This window comes from Pogonomyrmex barbatus, unplaced genomic scaffold (genome assembly GCF_055798465.1).
Source record: "Pogonomyrmex barbatus isolate J1 unplaced genomic scaffold, ASM5579846v1 scaffold2, whole genome shotgun sequence".
NCBI lineage: Eukaryota > Metazoa > Arthropoda > Insecta > Hymenoptera > Formicidae > Pogonomyrmex > Pogonomyrmex barbatus.
In genome coordinates, this window is record NW_028297116.1 from 23,272,766 (window position 1) to 23,290,345 (window position 17,580).

Genomic DNA, 17,580 nt, shown 5'->3' on the forward strand with positions numbered 1-17,580 from the left:
AGAGTAAGGATTAGGTTTACTGGCCTCTATTACCCGACGGCGGCCGAACTTCCGAACTCTCACGGACATGCTTTCTCCTTGTGTGCGGCATCCCTGACTCTCTCGTGACTCTCGTCTTGAATCTAGCATCACTGCCTCAGCGTACTTGCGTCGGTGTGAAATCGCCGAGTGTCCCTTCGAGGCGCCACGTTGTGGACGGGATCGAATTCTATCTTGCGTAGCCGCCAGGCGATTGGCTGGTTGCGGAATCCGGTTCTGGTGTCGCTGGCTTAATGAAGAGCGAGAGGGTACACTCCGGCGTCGGCGGGCATTCGAGAACCGTGTTATCGCTCTCCGGTGAATCCTCCGGTCGAAAAGTGGTCGCTGCGGGCTGTTCTCTGGTGATAACGCCGAGCCGAAGAGTTCCTCCAGGCATCTCCTAGAGCTGGATACTCGGCGCTTTCGCCTGCCGGGCTGTGGCGATGCTGTCCCCGAATCCGGCACCAGCGATAGTATATAATTATTATTCAAGTCCGGTGCTGTGGGCCGTGCGGCGATAGCGGAGTTCGCCCGAACACGGGCGAATAGTGCGGCGCTTAGGCCACGAGGGATCCTGCGGGACGAAATGGTGGCGCCGTGGCGTTGACGGTCGCCGAGGATAGCGTGGCGTTTACTGCCGTGGGGAGGAACGCCCGGAAACGGGCGGTTGGCGCAGTGTTGACTGCTGCGGAAAGTCGCCCAGAAACGAGCGATTGAAGCAGTGTTAACTGTTGCAAGGAGTCCCACGGCATTGAAACGGCGTTTACGGCTGCTGAGAGAGGCTTCCTGGAACAGCATTTACTACTGCGAAGGCTGGCTTGATCGAGCTTCTCCAATTGAGTAGGTTCTGGCGACTGCGGTGAAGAGCGATGCTGAGTGCTGCTCTTTATATACCCGCGACGGAGTAAGTTAAACGCGAGAAAATGGTCTCGCGCTTCGCCACCACGTGGCGGGCCCGCGAATCGTTATCATAACTGGGCATAACGTATTATCGCCGTGGAGCAGTGATGCTAGATTCAAGATGAGAATCACGAGAGAGTCAGGGAGTGGGGATGCCGCACCAAGGAGAAAGCATGTCCGTGAGAGTTTGGAAGTTCGGCCGGCGTCGGATAATAGACGAGGCTAGCAAACCTAGTCCTGACTCTTTCGCTCTTTAGTCTCACAACTAGCCTGCTCGTTCGGCGATTCTGATTTCTGACCATCGAAACGATCGCGCTTTACGATATAGGCTACGTACGCTTTAGTGCTTACAGTTGTAGCATTATATTAATAACATTGACATACAATGTTTGTTACATTAAAAAAAAAAATGGAAATTATATTTGTTATTAGAAAGAGTTATATCTGTAATTAGAAAATAATAAAGAATAGATATAATAGAAGATAGAAAAATTAGAAAAATAAAAAATTTTATTATATTTTTTTGTATTTTTGTATTTTTTGTACTTTTTTGTATTTTTTATATTTTTTAATTTTATTTTTTATTATATTTTTTACACATTTATCTTTGTAACAAGTATAATATGTGCATTAAAACAAGATAAAGTCTTGTGCAGATGCGATGTTCTTTATAGATATTGTATATTATTTATTTAAACTTATTGCTTTATTATTATTATTTACTATTATTATTAGTATTTATTTAACTTAATGCTTTAATGCATTTGATGAAACACAAGCAATTATTCTTTTTATTGTTGCATATTAGACGAAGATGGACCAGCAATATCGTTTGCAGCATGTAGGTGAAAACTTTTCTTTTGCTTTACTGAAGAAGTAACATATAATTTATTTGCCGACATAAAAGATAAATGCTTTTCATCGAGCTTCATGTTTAAAGCAGTTTCGTTTCTTGCTTTTAATGCTCACTTCAATTAACACAAATGGTATTTACAGTAGTCGACAATAATCTATTTTGTTTTTTTGTTTTTACATCTGTTAAAAGGGAAAATATTCTTTTCGAAGCTGCATTTGAATTTGGGAGTGCTCTAATAGAATTTAATAGAAGAAGGCTCTTAAATTGGGATATTTGGTTTCATTATTTAAATATTGTCTTTGTAAAATCTCCTTCCACTTTATTATCAAAATTTAATTTTAACAAATCTTGTTTCTCTGTTACTGAAAAATCTGAATTTAAGGCAAACCATTCTTTCTTTAAATTGTTTTCGTCAAAACTCTCCATTCTTGCAACAATAAAAGAAAGATCATGAAATGATGTTTCCCTATCAGTACTCAATAAAGCTATATGTGATAAAAGAATTTGTAATTTTGATAAAAATGTATCATTTACTGGTAATCTTTTGAAAATTTCTTCGGCTGCAGTTATATATTAGGTGTACAAAAAAGTTCTGAGCTTTTTTTTGTAAAATTCAATCTTTATTCAAAAACAAACAAAAAAATATTAATCAGCGAAATATTCCCCGTTTGCATCAACGACCGTTTGCCATCTTTCGGGTAGCTTGCGAATTCCTTGACGATAGAAGCTCACCGGCTTCGAAACGATAAAGTCATCAATGCATTTTCGTATCTCTTCAAATCTCACGAAATGTGTATCAGCCAAATGATGCTGCAGCGACCGAAATAGGTAGTAATCGGAAGGCGCTATGTCTGGGCTATACGCCGCGTGCGGGAGAATTTCCCAGCCTAACGCAAAGATATGATCTTGAGTCGCTTTCGCAACATGTGATAGAGCATTGTCATGAAGCAAGATCACTTTACGACGTCCTTGGCCAGTAAATGGCCTCTTTTCTTCTAATGCATCGCTCAAATTGGTCAATTGTTGTTGGTAGCGGTCTGCCGTGATTGTTTCATCCGGTTGTAACAACTCGTAATACAACACACCTTTCCAATCCCACCAGGTACAGAGCAAAACCTTCTTGGCGTGGATATTGAGCTTTGACATCAATGTCGAAGGTTGACCAGGGTCAACCCATGATTTTCTACGTTTAGGGTTATCATAAAGAATCCACTTTTCATCGCCTGTAATGATTTTGTGCAGAAAATCTTTTTTTCAGAACTTTGAAAGCAAAGTGAGTGCAGTGTAACGCCGACGATTTTTGTTGTCTTCGGACAATTCATGCGGAACCCATCTGCCTTCCTTCTGAACCTTTCCCATCGTATGTCAATCGTACGGAAATGGTTTGCTGCGTAACGCCAAGCTGTTCTGCAAGCTCCTTTTCAGTTTGCGCAGAGTTTATATCCAGCAGTACTTGCAATTCGTCCGTTTCAATCTTTTGAGGGCGTCCAGCACGCGGTTCATCTTCAAGACTGAAATCTCCTTGGCGAAATTTTTGATACCATCTTTTACATGTAGTATGACTTACAGCGTTCTCTCCATATGCAGCACAAATCATTGCAGTGGCTTCAGCAGCATTTTTCTTCAGATGAAACGCGAAGTGAATGGAAAATCGAATATGCTCTTTTGTTATTGTCATCGTAAACACTACTGATTTTTGAGGTTATGTGCATCAAACGCCATACCGTGTGGCATTTTAGAAGGCTAAATGTCAACGCTGTAAAACCGCAAAAGGGCGGGAAAATATATAAAATTTAAATTGTTATTTTAATTGTATGAAATCTAAAGCTCAGAACTTTTTTGTACACCTAATAGCTTAAATATCTCCCAGAAAAGGTCGGCTTATGGTACCAATCGAAGTGCATAATTCCATTCATAACTTTCATAGTAATCTCCAAGAAACTCAATTCCCCCCCGCCAATCTCACAAGTAAATTGTAAACGCGGGTGGAAAGAATTGAATGTCTCGAGAATATTTTTGATTTTACTATGGGCGATCAAGGTTATATCATCAACATAGCGATAGTAAAAGAGTAAGTCAATATCTATGTTCTCAACCGCCTTCTCCTCGAGATCCCTCATCACCAAATCCATTATAATCGGGGACAACGGAGAATCCATGGGTAGGCCGAAAGTTTGCTTATAAATTTGATTATCAAATTTGAAATATGTGGAATGCAGAACCAAAGAAACCGCTTTCAGGAATTCTTCCTTAGGGATATCAAATGTCCGGCGTTATGTCATCCCATCGTTTGGAAATGCTGTTCATCCCCAAATCAAATGGCACATTAGTGAACAAAGATTTTACATGAAATCAATGAGAAGTCATCGTCAATCTGTACATCCGATAATTTTTGGATGAGTTGAAAGCTATTATCAATGCTAGTATCAGACTTTGGAATGCTGTTCATAATGAGTTTATTAAGAGATGATGCCAAAGCATATAGCGGAATATCAATGCAAAAAACGATCAATCTGAATGGGAAACCCTGTTTATGTATCTTCGGTAAATCGTAAGTCCTAGGTTCCATCGCTAACCATCATCCTATGGTACCCAGACTCTGATATAAATTTCAATTTTTGCGTCTTGAGGAGATCACGCAATTTTTTAGTAATGATTTTAGTAGGATCTTTTTTTATTTTGGTGTAAGTATTTGTATCCTTCAGTAAGTTATTGACTTTGGAAATATATATGTCCCTGTCCAGTGCAACAGTCACATTGCCTTTATCGGCCCGAGTGAAAATTATATCTGGATGGTGTTTGGTGAAAGAAAGAGTGTCTTTATATAATAATGATAGTCTTTCGTTATTGCTAATTTTTTGGAGTGGAAGATAGGTTATTAATTAGTGGTATAAATCTATTCCGTAACTGTAATTGAATATTCTGTGGGCATTTAGCAATGTTTTTCTCCACGTTTTTAACAGTTTTATCATTTTCTTAGTGTCTGAATATTCAATTACAGAAAGAGAAAGAGAGAGAGAGAGAGAGAGAGAGAGAGAGAGAGAGAGTTTTGATTGATTGATTGATTAATCTTTATTACCCTTCTTGGCTACTTAATAAACAAGACAAAAACTAATACAAATACTAATGCTAATAACTAATACAACATATAATATAATATAATATAATTAAAATTGAAAATTAAAATTTACGCCAAAACAAAACAAAACAACAATGTAAAAAAAAGTAACTATTCCATTTATCACATAATTCTTTTGCTTTCATTTAAAATTTATCAATATTGTACATCGCCTTACATCTGCTAGTAATACATTATACTGTGGGTGTGTTATTGATGTATTGGTATTGTTGGCTGTGTCAATTTGTGGTGGTGGCTGTTGTGTTTGGTGGTGTGGATGATGATTGCGTGTTGCACATTGCGTCTCGAGCGTCTCGAGCGAGTATGTGCCTGCTGCATTGTGTCGCCCGCAATCGGCTGGTGAAAGCTGGTTCTCAGTCCGAGGGGAATGTCTGTCCTCGACCAGCTGTGTGGCAGACCAACGGTGCAAGTGTCGGCATCAAGCAAAGCGGAAGGTTTAGCAGCCAAGTGTCGCTATGCGTTTAACAATAGGAGCACAAGCTGAAGGATATGTGAAGGTTACATGCACGCTAACAATCAAAGAACTCCGAATTAATATAAAGCTATTATATTCTCGCAAACAAAAGATAAATGTTACAAAAGCTATCGGGACTGAGTTTGGGTCCCGCGAGAATAACGCGTGGGCGAGCCTGTCGCGTCGGTCTTTGCGCGTGCAAGCTCTTGTAGCCGCTCCCTGCGCCTCTTACGAGCCCCGGCTCCTCCTCGGCGTGGCCGGGGAGTGAGTGTTGGTGGCACGACCTGGGCCGGTGGCAGTCCCGCGGTCTGCGTGGCGGCTTCGGTGTAGAAGCGGCCGGTGTCACGGCGCGGCGGCCGATGCTACACGTGGCCGAGCTTGATGGCGCAGAGTTGCCACGGTCTGTCCTGTTGCGCGTCGAGCTCCAAAGAGCGGCCAGGAGTCGGTGGTCGCTCGAATGCGATCGGGCTCGAGGAGGTCAAGGGCCTCGATACGTCTTCTACGGACGGAGTCGGCGGCTGGGGCAAGCTGTCCTCTGAGGAAGAAGCTGACCCAAACAGATCCAGGAGCCGTTGCTCGAAACGGCCGGTTGGGCGCCTGGCTCGTCGTCTGGAAACTCGACCCTCCTCGTCGGTGCACGGCGAGGGAGGTGTGCGCTCAGGTAGCGGCGTAGATGGCCGCGAAGTCGGCGGCAGCGAGCGTGGTGCCGATGACTGCCGGATGGTGGGCAGCGTCGATCGTCCCGGAGATAACGAGTCGTCGTGGACAACCCCTAGAGAGGAGGCATGCCGGCGGAGGTCCTCCTGTTGCGCAGCGGCTCCCCGAGTCGATGGAGATCGGCGTGCTGAGACTGCGGCCTGGAGCAGGTCGCCCGGACACGGGCGGATTGGGCGGCGTCGCTGGCCGCGAGAGTCCTTCCTGGACGTGGTGTGGCTGCGGCGTTCACGACCGACAGGAACACGTCCGTAGGAGAGAGGCGAGATGGATATGGCGGCGTTCACGGCCGTCAGAGGCAAGGCCGGAAGGATGGCGGCGTTCACGGCCGTCAGACGTAGACCGGAAGGATATGGCGGCGTTCACGGCCGTCAGAGGTAAGGCTAGTTTGGCGGCGTTCACGGCCGTCAGACGTAAGGCCGGAAAGGTATTAGGATTAACGCGGCGTTAACTGTACGACCAAAGGCTGGTCGGTGATTTCCAGCAGGAAAAACTGCCGTGTACTGAGCAATGAGGCCAGGGCTGGCCTCCAGAACTCGGAGGGCGTTGCAGTGCAGCTCGTAACTGCAACGTAAACTGATTGGAGGCGACTGAGGCGAAGAGCGATGCCGAGTGCTGCTCTTATATAACTCCGCTGCGGCGTTTCAGACACGAAAAAGTGGTTTGTCGATTCGCCATCTAGTGGTGGGCGCGCGAACCACCATGCTGCGCGGGACTGCGCGCGACGGTGTGTCGATGGTGCAGTCGCGAGGCAGTGGCCGCCACAATACAATCTTAATCTCTCATAAAACATGCTCTTTTATGCATTACCTGTTCTTCTAAATTGAATTTCAATATTGTCTGTTTGTCGTGTTGACATTCTTCCTTCACTTCCTACTACCCTACACTTACCTCTTAACTGTTATAAGTTATTAGTAATAAGTTATTTAGTATTTTAAAAACAAATATGCCTACATTATAGTGTAATCTCTATTTTATCGACATAAATTGTAACGCCTGCAACATATCCCTTACTTTAGTATACCTATTACATTGTAAAATAACTTTCATAACCCGATTCTATGCTTTTTGTAAATTATATTAATGAGTTTCTCCCATTGCTATCAATAATGTAGCACAATACTCAAAGTGCGGCACTATAATTCGGCCTTATATATCATACATCTAGTATACATCGATATCGAATTACCTATTCTGTTCAAGAAGCTTGTTTTCTTCCTTATCTTTTTTAAATAGTCACAATGATTCATCAAATTTATTCTATTATCTATAATTATACCCATATTTTATTACTTCCACATGCTCTATTATAGTTCCATCCAAGCAATTTAATATAATATTACCTTTCACTTCCTTTCTTATACCTCCAACTATCATATATTTCGTTTTTCCTGCATTCATTTTCAGCTTATTTATATTCATCCATGTTTCAACTACATTGAATACTGTGTTCATCTTTATTTCTAAATCCGCGCTACTTTCTCCACTTATATATATAAGCGTGTCATCTGCAAACATTTTTATATTGCATCCCTCTGGACAAACTTTGATTATATCATTTATGTATATTTTAAATAATAGCGGTCCTAACACGGATCCTTGTGGCACTCCATATTCTGTTGTCAGAAGTTTGGACCATTTATGATTAAATCGTATCCGTTTTCTATTATTTAAGTATTTAAACCATTTAAACCATTTAAATACCTTTCCTCTAATCCCATATTGAAACATTTTTTCTAATAATCTTTTTCTGTCTATTGTCTCAAACGCTCTCTTAAGATCCATGAAAATTACTCCCACCACTTTATTTTCGCTCACTATTAATTTCCAATCATCGATGACAGTTTGAATCGCAGTTTCGCATGAATAATGTTTTCTAAATCCCGATTGATGTTCTGTTATAATGTCATTATTTTCCAAATACATTTCAAGTTGATCTTTTACTATTAATTCTAACTTTCTCAAATATTGGTAACATATTGGTCTGTATTCGTTTGCTCTTTTGGCTTTTTCTATCTTTGGTATCGGTATTATTGTAGAAGTTTTCCAACTTTCCGGGAAGCATCCTACTTTCAGAGAATTATTAATTATATCCATAAATTCTTCTTTTATTACGTAAAAGGCTGCTGCAATATATTGTTAGTTATCCCCTCTTCTACCTTTCTTTTTTAGCAATTCCGTAACAACTTTCTGTAACTGCTCTAACTTTATTGTCTCAAAATTTTCCATAATTCCTTTATCTTCGATAACATAAATAATTTTCTTACTTGTGTCGCCGCGCCTATTTATATTTATAGTCTACTATACCATTATATTATATACTTTGTATATAATATAAATTAAATTTATCCGCTAACTCACATTCCTTAGTGTTATCTAGAATCTCAAAGTCTATATTTTCTATTTCCTTCACACACCTATTGACTCGCCTCTAATTATTTCTTTTAAGGTTTTCCACATAGTCGTGGGATTTTCTTTATTAAGATCTATCATATTTTCATAATACTCTCTCTTCTTTTCCCTAATTAATTTTACTACTGCATTTCTTTCAATTTTAAACTGCGATCAATTTTGTTCTGTATCATCATGCTTTCATAATGCTTTCCTATATGCCTTATCCCTTCTATCCGCTGCTTCTCTTATTTCATCAAAATACCACTTTTTCCCATCCCATACTTTCGGAATTCTAAATTTTTTTTTCGGCACCGTTACGTCTAACGCTAAATCTATTATACTATCGACAAGTTTTTTCGCTCTCTCATTAACATCCATATCTTGATTTTTTTGTACCTTACCTCCCACTAATCTGGTAAATTCATTTACATCGAACACTTTATAATTCTTAGCACTAAATTCCCTATATTTATTTTCAACTTTATTCACACTCAACTCAACTTTTAGCCACCCGTGGTCCGTAATTTTAGGTTCATGAATTACCTGTATTGCTATTTCATTATTATTAGCGAAAATTAAATCTATAACTGTCTGACTATCTTTCACAATTCTCGTCGGTTTAACGTATTGTTTCATACGTAAATTTAACATTGTCGTTTGCAACTTCTTTGCATAGAACGAATCTACCATAAGATTTATATTAAAGTCTCCTATTACCATACATTCTCCTTTTATTATTACTTTCTCTACTATACTCCTTTAAAAATTTCAAAAATTCTCCATGCGATGCGCTCGGGCTGAGTAATATATTACCATTATTATTCTTTTATACATTTTTTCTTTAACTTCTACCGCAACACACCAACAGTTCGATTCTAATTTTCTCGCTAATACTATTTCATATTTCATGTGTCTCTTATATATAGAACTACCCCTCCTGTATTTCTATTCTCAGCATTATATCTAATTAATAAATAAAAAATATTATAATCTGGCACATTCACTTCACTGTCTTTGATTTTTTCAGTCAATCTAGTTTCGGATAGTGCCAAGAACGCAGGATTTAATTTCTTCAAAACTTAGTGCTGTATCTTATCTTTATGCGCCATTAAACTTTGCGCATTTGTATATAATATTAGCTCCGCTTCCTTCCGTAGTTGCTATTTAGTGTGTTCTCCCAGCCAGCTCTCCTCTTCTCCTCCTGTATCGCTCTCTTAAAAGTCGGATTCCGTACTAAGGGCATCATGTTCGTCATTTATCTTCAGATTGTATGTTCGAATATGAAACATACAATTTACACATTTCTTCTTTGTCGTCGTATAGTCCATCGAATTATGATTTCTTGCACATTTATGACATGTTTCGTCTCTTGTACAATTTTTTGCAATATGATAGTATCCCCAACATTTGAAACATCTTTTAACATTAAGTGATTAAACACAGGATATTTCTTCCATCCTATATTTAACTTCGTTTTTTTCAACACTAGCTCATGCGTTTTTTCATTCGTTTCCATTATTACTGATCCTTCATTTCCTCTTCCTCTCGCTTTATTATTTGTCTTCTCTTTAACTATTCGCATTTTTATCGCATTCATTTTATTCTGTTTTATTATTGTAGTTATAAACTCATCTAACTTCATCTCATCTTCATCTATATTAACAATTTTTATTTTCAGTGTCTGATGTGACTCCACTATTTTGTAATCATCACCTAGTTTGGCTTGCATTGTTTTCTTCAATTTTTCCACTTCTTCACCGGTTTCACAACCCATAATTATTGTTCCTTTGCTTCCTTTTTTTAATTTTGTTATTCCCATTGCCATACTCTTAATATCCACTTTATCTTTTATCGATTTTTTTGTAGCTTCACTCTCTTGTTGCATCTTCGGCTTAACAATTATAATGTTTTCTTTATTCTTCTCTTTAGTCGCTTCTTGTAGCTTCTTTGCATTCCACCCGTTGATGCAACTGCTACTCCTTGAATCATTCTCCTCAAATCTTCTAGCTCTTGTTTAACATTTCCCAATTCTTCTCGAACTACTTCTTTAATCATCGTTTTAATTTCTCTCTTACAGGCTGTTTCATCTTTGATTTTTTTCATAGTTCTTATAAGCCAATCTATCTTTACTTCAATACTAGATGATTCACTCGTTCCTGATATTTTATTTCCACTGCCCATTGTCGTGAGCGATCCTGTAGACCCTGTAGATCTTATGGAATCCGCTCTATCTCTGCTGCTCCCCGCCATTATCGGCGCCTTCTTCATATTTACTTCTTGATCATTTTCAATCACAAACTCTTCAAATGGGCCAGCACACTATGCACATATTCTCGGTTTCTGTCATAAATTTTATGCTTACATACACATCCTGGATGGTAAAAAAGTTTGACACAAGACTTGCATTTGACAACTTTGATCTTTATTGCCGTCTTACATGCCGAGCATCGGTATTCTGCATAATCATCGTCCATATTGATAATTAACGACACTGTTAATATCAACGTCGATCAACCTGCGATCCACTTTCACACGTCAGCACTTTTGCGTCCACGTTTAATGTCTACCTGCCTTGTGAGACTACGATATCTCAAATAAGAAATGCACTTCTCGCATTCACTAATCGATATATCCTGGCTAGATAATACTCATAGTTACTCCCAGTCTATGACTATAACTTAAACAACTCTTTGTTCTCTCTCACTAATGAACCACTAAAAAATTGACATTTCTATGGAGCGATGTTTCACACGTCTTCTCTGCGATTCAGAGAGAGAGAGAGAGAGAGAGAGAGAGGAGAGAGAGGAGAGAGAGAGAGAGAGAGAGAGAGAGAGAGAGAGAGAGAGAGGGGAAAGAAAAAGCAAGAGGATAATAAGTATGCGATAGATAATAAGTAGGTAAAGTAGTTATAAGTAAGATAATAAGTAGGTTAAAGATTTTGTATAAAATTGTAACCCTAAGAGGAACAATAAAGTATTCAATTATATATACTATAGATTTCAGTATTCGCATTGAATATTGAAACACAGCCTGTAATAATCTATAATAAATTAAACAACAATGTCGCATTCACTGAGAAATACGGGTTAACCTAATTTAACTTTAATTACTTATAATCGATTGCGGGCCTACAGAGTCAAATAAATATGCGAAAAGCAAATACGAATAAATACTATAATATATACTTATTGGTTTTTTATCCATGTTTCCTGTTTTTGCGTTTTTTATAACACTTTTTAAACATTTAACAACTACATTATATTGCACATTTTGTTAACAGATAACAATGGCCGCTTTCAATAAGAAAAACAGCTTAGTAAATGTTGTACAATTCTTGATATGATTGGTTCTTGTCCTTAGATCCTTACAGTTCTAAACGTATAAACCAAAATCATAGTGAAGATTTTTAAAAGTTGTAAAGTTTTTTGTACCGAACGTAATGTGAACCACGCACGTAAATTCAAACTCAACATTAGCTGCATGCTGCACAAAATCTTCAGTAATATCATAATAAACGCAATTATGACTTAAATATTTGAAAAATGTAGAAATAACAATACACATTACGAAATAACATCGAGAATATGTTTTAATAAAATAAGCAAGACAGATTATCTCATCAGAGACATTGATCGAGTTTTTCCTACATAATACTAGAATTATAATCTAAATATTCATTTCCATGTTTTTCTATAATGTTTTATCGCATAATCTTAATCTATATAGTATCAATTTTTCATCATAGTGAATTATTTCCTTGACACCATAACGACAAACAACAGTTTTGACGTCATATTGATATCATTTTGACTAAGTTGTTTTCACTGGTAGCGTATCACTTTCGTACGGGTGACATCCGTTTGACCACGTCCCGATTGACCACTAGCTACTCACAATGCTTGAACAGTGGAAAAATTCTAGGCGCTGGTTCCTGTAAGTGGCTAGTAGTTAATCGGGATGTGGTCAAACGGATGTAACCCCTTTCGTACCGCTAGTAAATCCTAAGAATATACGCGTGCAAAAGAAAACCGAATAATACTATCAGTGATGTTCCAGCGTTCTCAGTATGTTACGGATAATCACAGTACAAACAGTAAAATGAAATGATTCGCAGTATGTCGTGTGCTGTTAGGGAAAGGGTCTGAAACATCTAATTAATTTATACATAATGCATGAAAGTTTCATGAAACATCTGTAATTTATTCATATAATCTCCATGTTTATAGATTAATCTAATAGAGGTCTAATAAAACTCCATTGGAGCTCCATCATGGAAGTAACATGGCTCTCCAAAAGTCTATCTGACTTCCACCATGGAAATAGATGTCACATGGAGGCTATGAAGATTATGTGGACCTCTAATGGACATCATGTTCCATATAGGCTAGAGAACTGTCCACAATAGAATCCTAGAGCATTATCTATCGTGGAGGTTGGCTAGACGGCTAATGGATGTCTACGGTGGAATCCTAGAGAACCATCTACCGTGAAAGTTGGGTGGACCTCTAATGAACGTCTGTCTGACTTTCATCATGGAGATAAACGTTCGATGGAAGTTTAATGGAGCCATGGAAGTTTAATAGATGTCCACTGGAGGTTATGTTCTATGTGGGTAATAAACATTTTTTTTTAATAAAAACAAATATGGTTTAATCATATCAAGATTTTATATATTGACGTGTATATATGCATATATATATATATATATATATATATATATATATATATATAATGTTGTAATAACGATGTTGCAACAAACAGTTTACATTTTAAAATTACACATAATGATTCGAATAGTAATCTAGTTCAACTAATTGGAATCGTTATTAAAAATATTAACATTAATGCATCAATACGTCGACACAATGGATGCGTTCAGCGGAACAAAGTGAGCAGTTAGTGATGATTGGTCTTTACTATTAGATCCCTGAATTTAAACCAATTACCTTGACAAATTACTCAACTGTGCAACCGTTTCTTAAACGCGATCATTAACGTCGATGAGGAAGTATTGCACACATTCAAAAATAATCCTGGCAATAATGTGCGCCGAGTAGCTCACGCACTTGGAATATCAAAAAATACGGTGCATAGAATTTTGCGTGAAAATGGGTTGCACTCATTTCACTACTCATTTCACTAACGAGTACATCTCCTTGCACGAGATAAAATACAGCGCATACATATTTGTGCAGGTATTTTCGGTTTTTTATTTCTTTTTATTTTCATTTCTTTCTTCGATATTATACCACTTTTAACTATATTAATAAAACATTTCAGAATTTCTCGCACAATAACGGCGAAATATTTTATTTCCCGAGCGTATTTTATGGACAAATGAGGCCACATTTACGCCGAATGGCATATTTAATTCACGAAATTTTGTGTTTTGGCACGAAGAAAATGCCATTCGTCAAATCACTTTCCAATATCGGTGAACCATAAACGTATGAGTAGGAGTAATTGCGGGCAGAGTGGTAAATATTCTTGAATTAAGAAATTTTTTCATCTTTTCACTGTATTCGTAACGTAAATTATTAATAATTTTGAGATTGGTCCAGTTCTTTCCTCCACGTGGCAAAGTATACGAACGATTTATACAAAATCAATTGTTGCCACTTTTAGAAGATATTCCTCTCCGCATGCCGGAAATGATGATTTTCCAATACGACAGTGCATTTCTCTCGTCGCGTACGGGACATTTTAAACACAGTTTGCCGGCTAGTGGATGAGTCGAGGTGGTCTAATCACCTGGCCAGCACCTCGCCAGATTTAAATGTATTGGATTATTTTATTTGGGGCCATATTAAGGCAAAAGTCGAGCATATTCGCCATAGTATTGAGCATGAAGTACGCTCAGAAATTTAAGCGGCATTTAATGCCATAACACTGGACATGGCGTATCGTGCGGCAAATAGTTCGAAGAGCCGAACTATGTTTACATGCACACGGGCAACATATTCAACAATTATTGAATTAAAAAAATAAAAGTGGATTAGGTCTACCGAGGAAACCACTTAAAAAAAAAAACGCGCCAAGCTATCTATCTCAAGGTGGTGTGGAAACGATGGTGTTTGATTAGATCTATGAAATTAACATTTATTAATATCAAAAAATATTATTAGTTCCAGTAGCGTATCGTATTTCCGGAGTTTTAAAGTTTTTTATAAAAATAAAAATAAATTCAGTACCTTTTATGCTGAAAAAAGAAAAAAATGTAATGCTAACTCGCAAATCTAGCTGACCATCTCCCATTCTAAAATACAAGAATAGAATAAATATTATTTTTAACAACAGTTCCAATTAGTTGAACTGAATTACTATTCGAATCCCATCATTATGTGTAATTTTAAAATAAATGTAAACTATTTGTTTTTTACACTTTTAATCACGGTACGATTGGAAAAAAAGTGTCGAGCTGATTATTTATCGCAGTTCTAACAGAATTTTTCGCTCTACAATCATCCTCTAATTATTTTGCACATACAAGCAATCAAGTATTCATGGTTATAAAGTACGATTATAAAAAAATTTATGGAAAAATAAACTTTAGTGTCGCATAATTTTAAAATGAAATATAAAATATCTCGTATTTTTCTGGTACTATACTTCAATACTTTTATATAGAGAATAACGAGATGAACTAATTGGCAAAAAAAAAAAACATGAAATTGTTTTATATAAAAATTGTTTGCAAAATCTAACTACATATTTCTTTCATGAAATTACGCAGGATTCAGAGATTAAAAAGTTATTTAAAAATATGCGACTGCTGGAATTCTTCTTAAAATATGAGTATAAAATTCTATTAGAACTACCGAGAATTGTCGTTAGAATTGCGATAAATAATCAACGCGATACTATTCTTCCGAGTGTCGTACCGTATTTAATATGAAAAGTATAAAAAAGTGGTAATTGTTTAAATTTTTTCTTAAAATTATACATGATGAGAATCGAATATTAATGTTATTCGAATATTAACTACAACTGTCGTTTAAAGTGATAATATTTACTCTATTCTTGTACTTTAGAAGGAAAGATGTTAGGCTACATTCGCGAAATTAGTACATTATTTAATTTGATTTTTTGCTAAATTAAAAAAGCTATAAATAGTACGCTATTAAAAAATCTATACTACATATTATAAAGAATAAAATATTTAATAATTGTATATCGCGTATATAACGTTGACGCGTCTCGACGTGATAAGAAGCATAAGCAGTGGCTCATCTTTCCCCGCTGCGCGCGCCCCCCTCACCGCCGAGCGTCGGGCAGCCAATGTCAACACGCTGGGCCGTCTATGGGTCAGACGGGCGAGCGATTTCTCCCCGCGTGCTCTTATTGGTGCAACTTTAATATTTAATAACTCGAAAACTATTGCGAATATCGCAAAATGATATACGACATTTCATTTATCTCGCTCCCGTCTATCTTCTCACGAGCGGTGTTACAAACTGCGGGACACTCTGTATATAATATATGTGTGTGCGTGTGCGTGTGCGTTACATATATTCCTACATATATGGCGATCAAAGATATCACATTAGAAATATACCCGGTATTCGGCAACTTCACTCCGTCGCTCCGAGACAAATTTATAGCCAAAATTAATTAAACAATTAAACGACAGAGGGCAAGTGTCGAGAGCAATATGCGAATCGTCCTAATAGTGTAAGTCTTTTATAATTTTCTATGGCGCGAATGTTCAAAGAGATATTCACGACATATCGACCCTGAATAAATCTGGCTACTTAGGCATCGAATCAGCGCACTTGAATTTAGTCCGCGAATTTCTGTGCATATCGCGACTGACGCTTTAACCGAAATCCGATAGGGCACCAAAAGCTTTAATTTTGTGCGATTCGAGCGATAGCGAAATTACTACGCTGGTAAAACAACGCGAATTTCCGTTTGACGATATTGACACAAATATATTAGCCACTGACGAAACTGACGCCCAACCGAATAACTTACAAGACCGTATTTGAGTAGAACTCCGAGTCAAAGATACGCCATAGACATGAATTTTCATTAACTTCATAAAGTAGTATCTTTGATCCCGAACAAATTGATAAAACTCAAAAAATAGCATAAAACTCAATTGATCCAGCGATGGGAGAAATGCACGAAATTCGCCCAGAGAATATTCAAAGTCGCTCGACTACACATGTCGAAATGGCAGAACTGAATAAAATCGACGCGGATATGGAGACAATCGCGTTATTAAATGAATTGTTATGGGAAATCAGAGAAATAAGAGCGCGCGAATCTTTTAGAAGAGCGCGTTGATTTCAATTGCACATATTTAGATGAACGGAACAGAGCATATCGTAATTATACGAGTAACACTATAGATGTTATCTATGGACACACACAAGACGATATCCGAAATCGACCTGGAACGTCTGGAAATTATCTGAGATTAAAGGAGGCGCGAGATATGTTATCGAAATTTGACGGTACCTCGCGAAGCCGCGTCCGAGAATTTTTAAATGCAATGACTATGCTATAAAAAATATTGATCCGGCAGAAGAACAAACATTGTTAGAAGTTATAGTATGCACTAAGCTCAAAGAAAAGGCAAGTTAGACTTTTACACTCGCGATATTCGGAGCTACGTACAATTAAAAGCTGAACTCGAGAGCGAATATATTAGCAAACGCAGTATTACGCACTTACAAATAGAGTTTAATTCTCTTAAACAAAAAAAAACGGAGAAAGCGCTTAAAATTTTGGTCAAAGAGTAGACATGTTGGCCAGAATTGTATGAATCCATGATTGAAGGAGGGAAACATAACCCTGAGCAGTGACGTACTATCTTAGAAACAATTAAACTCCAAACTTTGCTCAATTTTCAAATAGGATTAAATGACGAAATAAAGTTAATTGTTTCATCACAAAAATCTCGCACTCTGCAAAAAACTATAGCAGGTGCGCGGAGGAAAAGGTGAGAGATCCGAATAAATTTCGAGTAAATTTTTAATATAGAAAACTAACGCCGCGCGATATATAAAAACTACCCCTCAATGTCAAAGATGCGGGAGAACGGATCACTACATACGAGCCTATCGTAGTAAATTCACATTACCAAGGGTCGAAGGATAC

The 17,580-nt window shown here is 37.7% G+C and overlaps 2 pseudogenes; both read right to left on the bottom strand.

The window, feature by feature from the left end:
• Positions 1-6,488: 6,488 nt before the first annotated feature.
• On the bottom strand, positions 6,489-9,363 carry LOC148936771 (uncharacterized; annotated as a pseudogene).
• Positions 9,364-9,595: 232 nt separating this feature from the next.
• On the bottom strand, positions 9,596-11,159 carry LOC148936772 (uncharacterized; annotated as a pseudogene).
• Between the last annotated feature and the right edge of the window lie 6,421 nt (positions 11,160-17,580).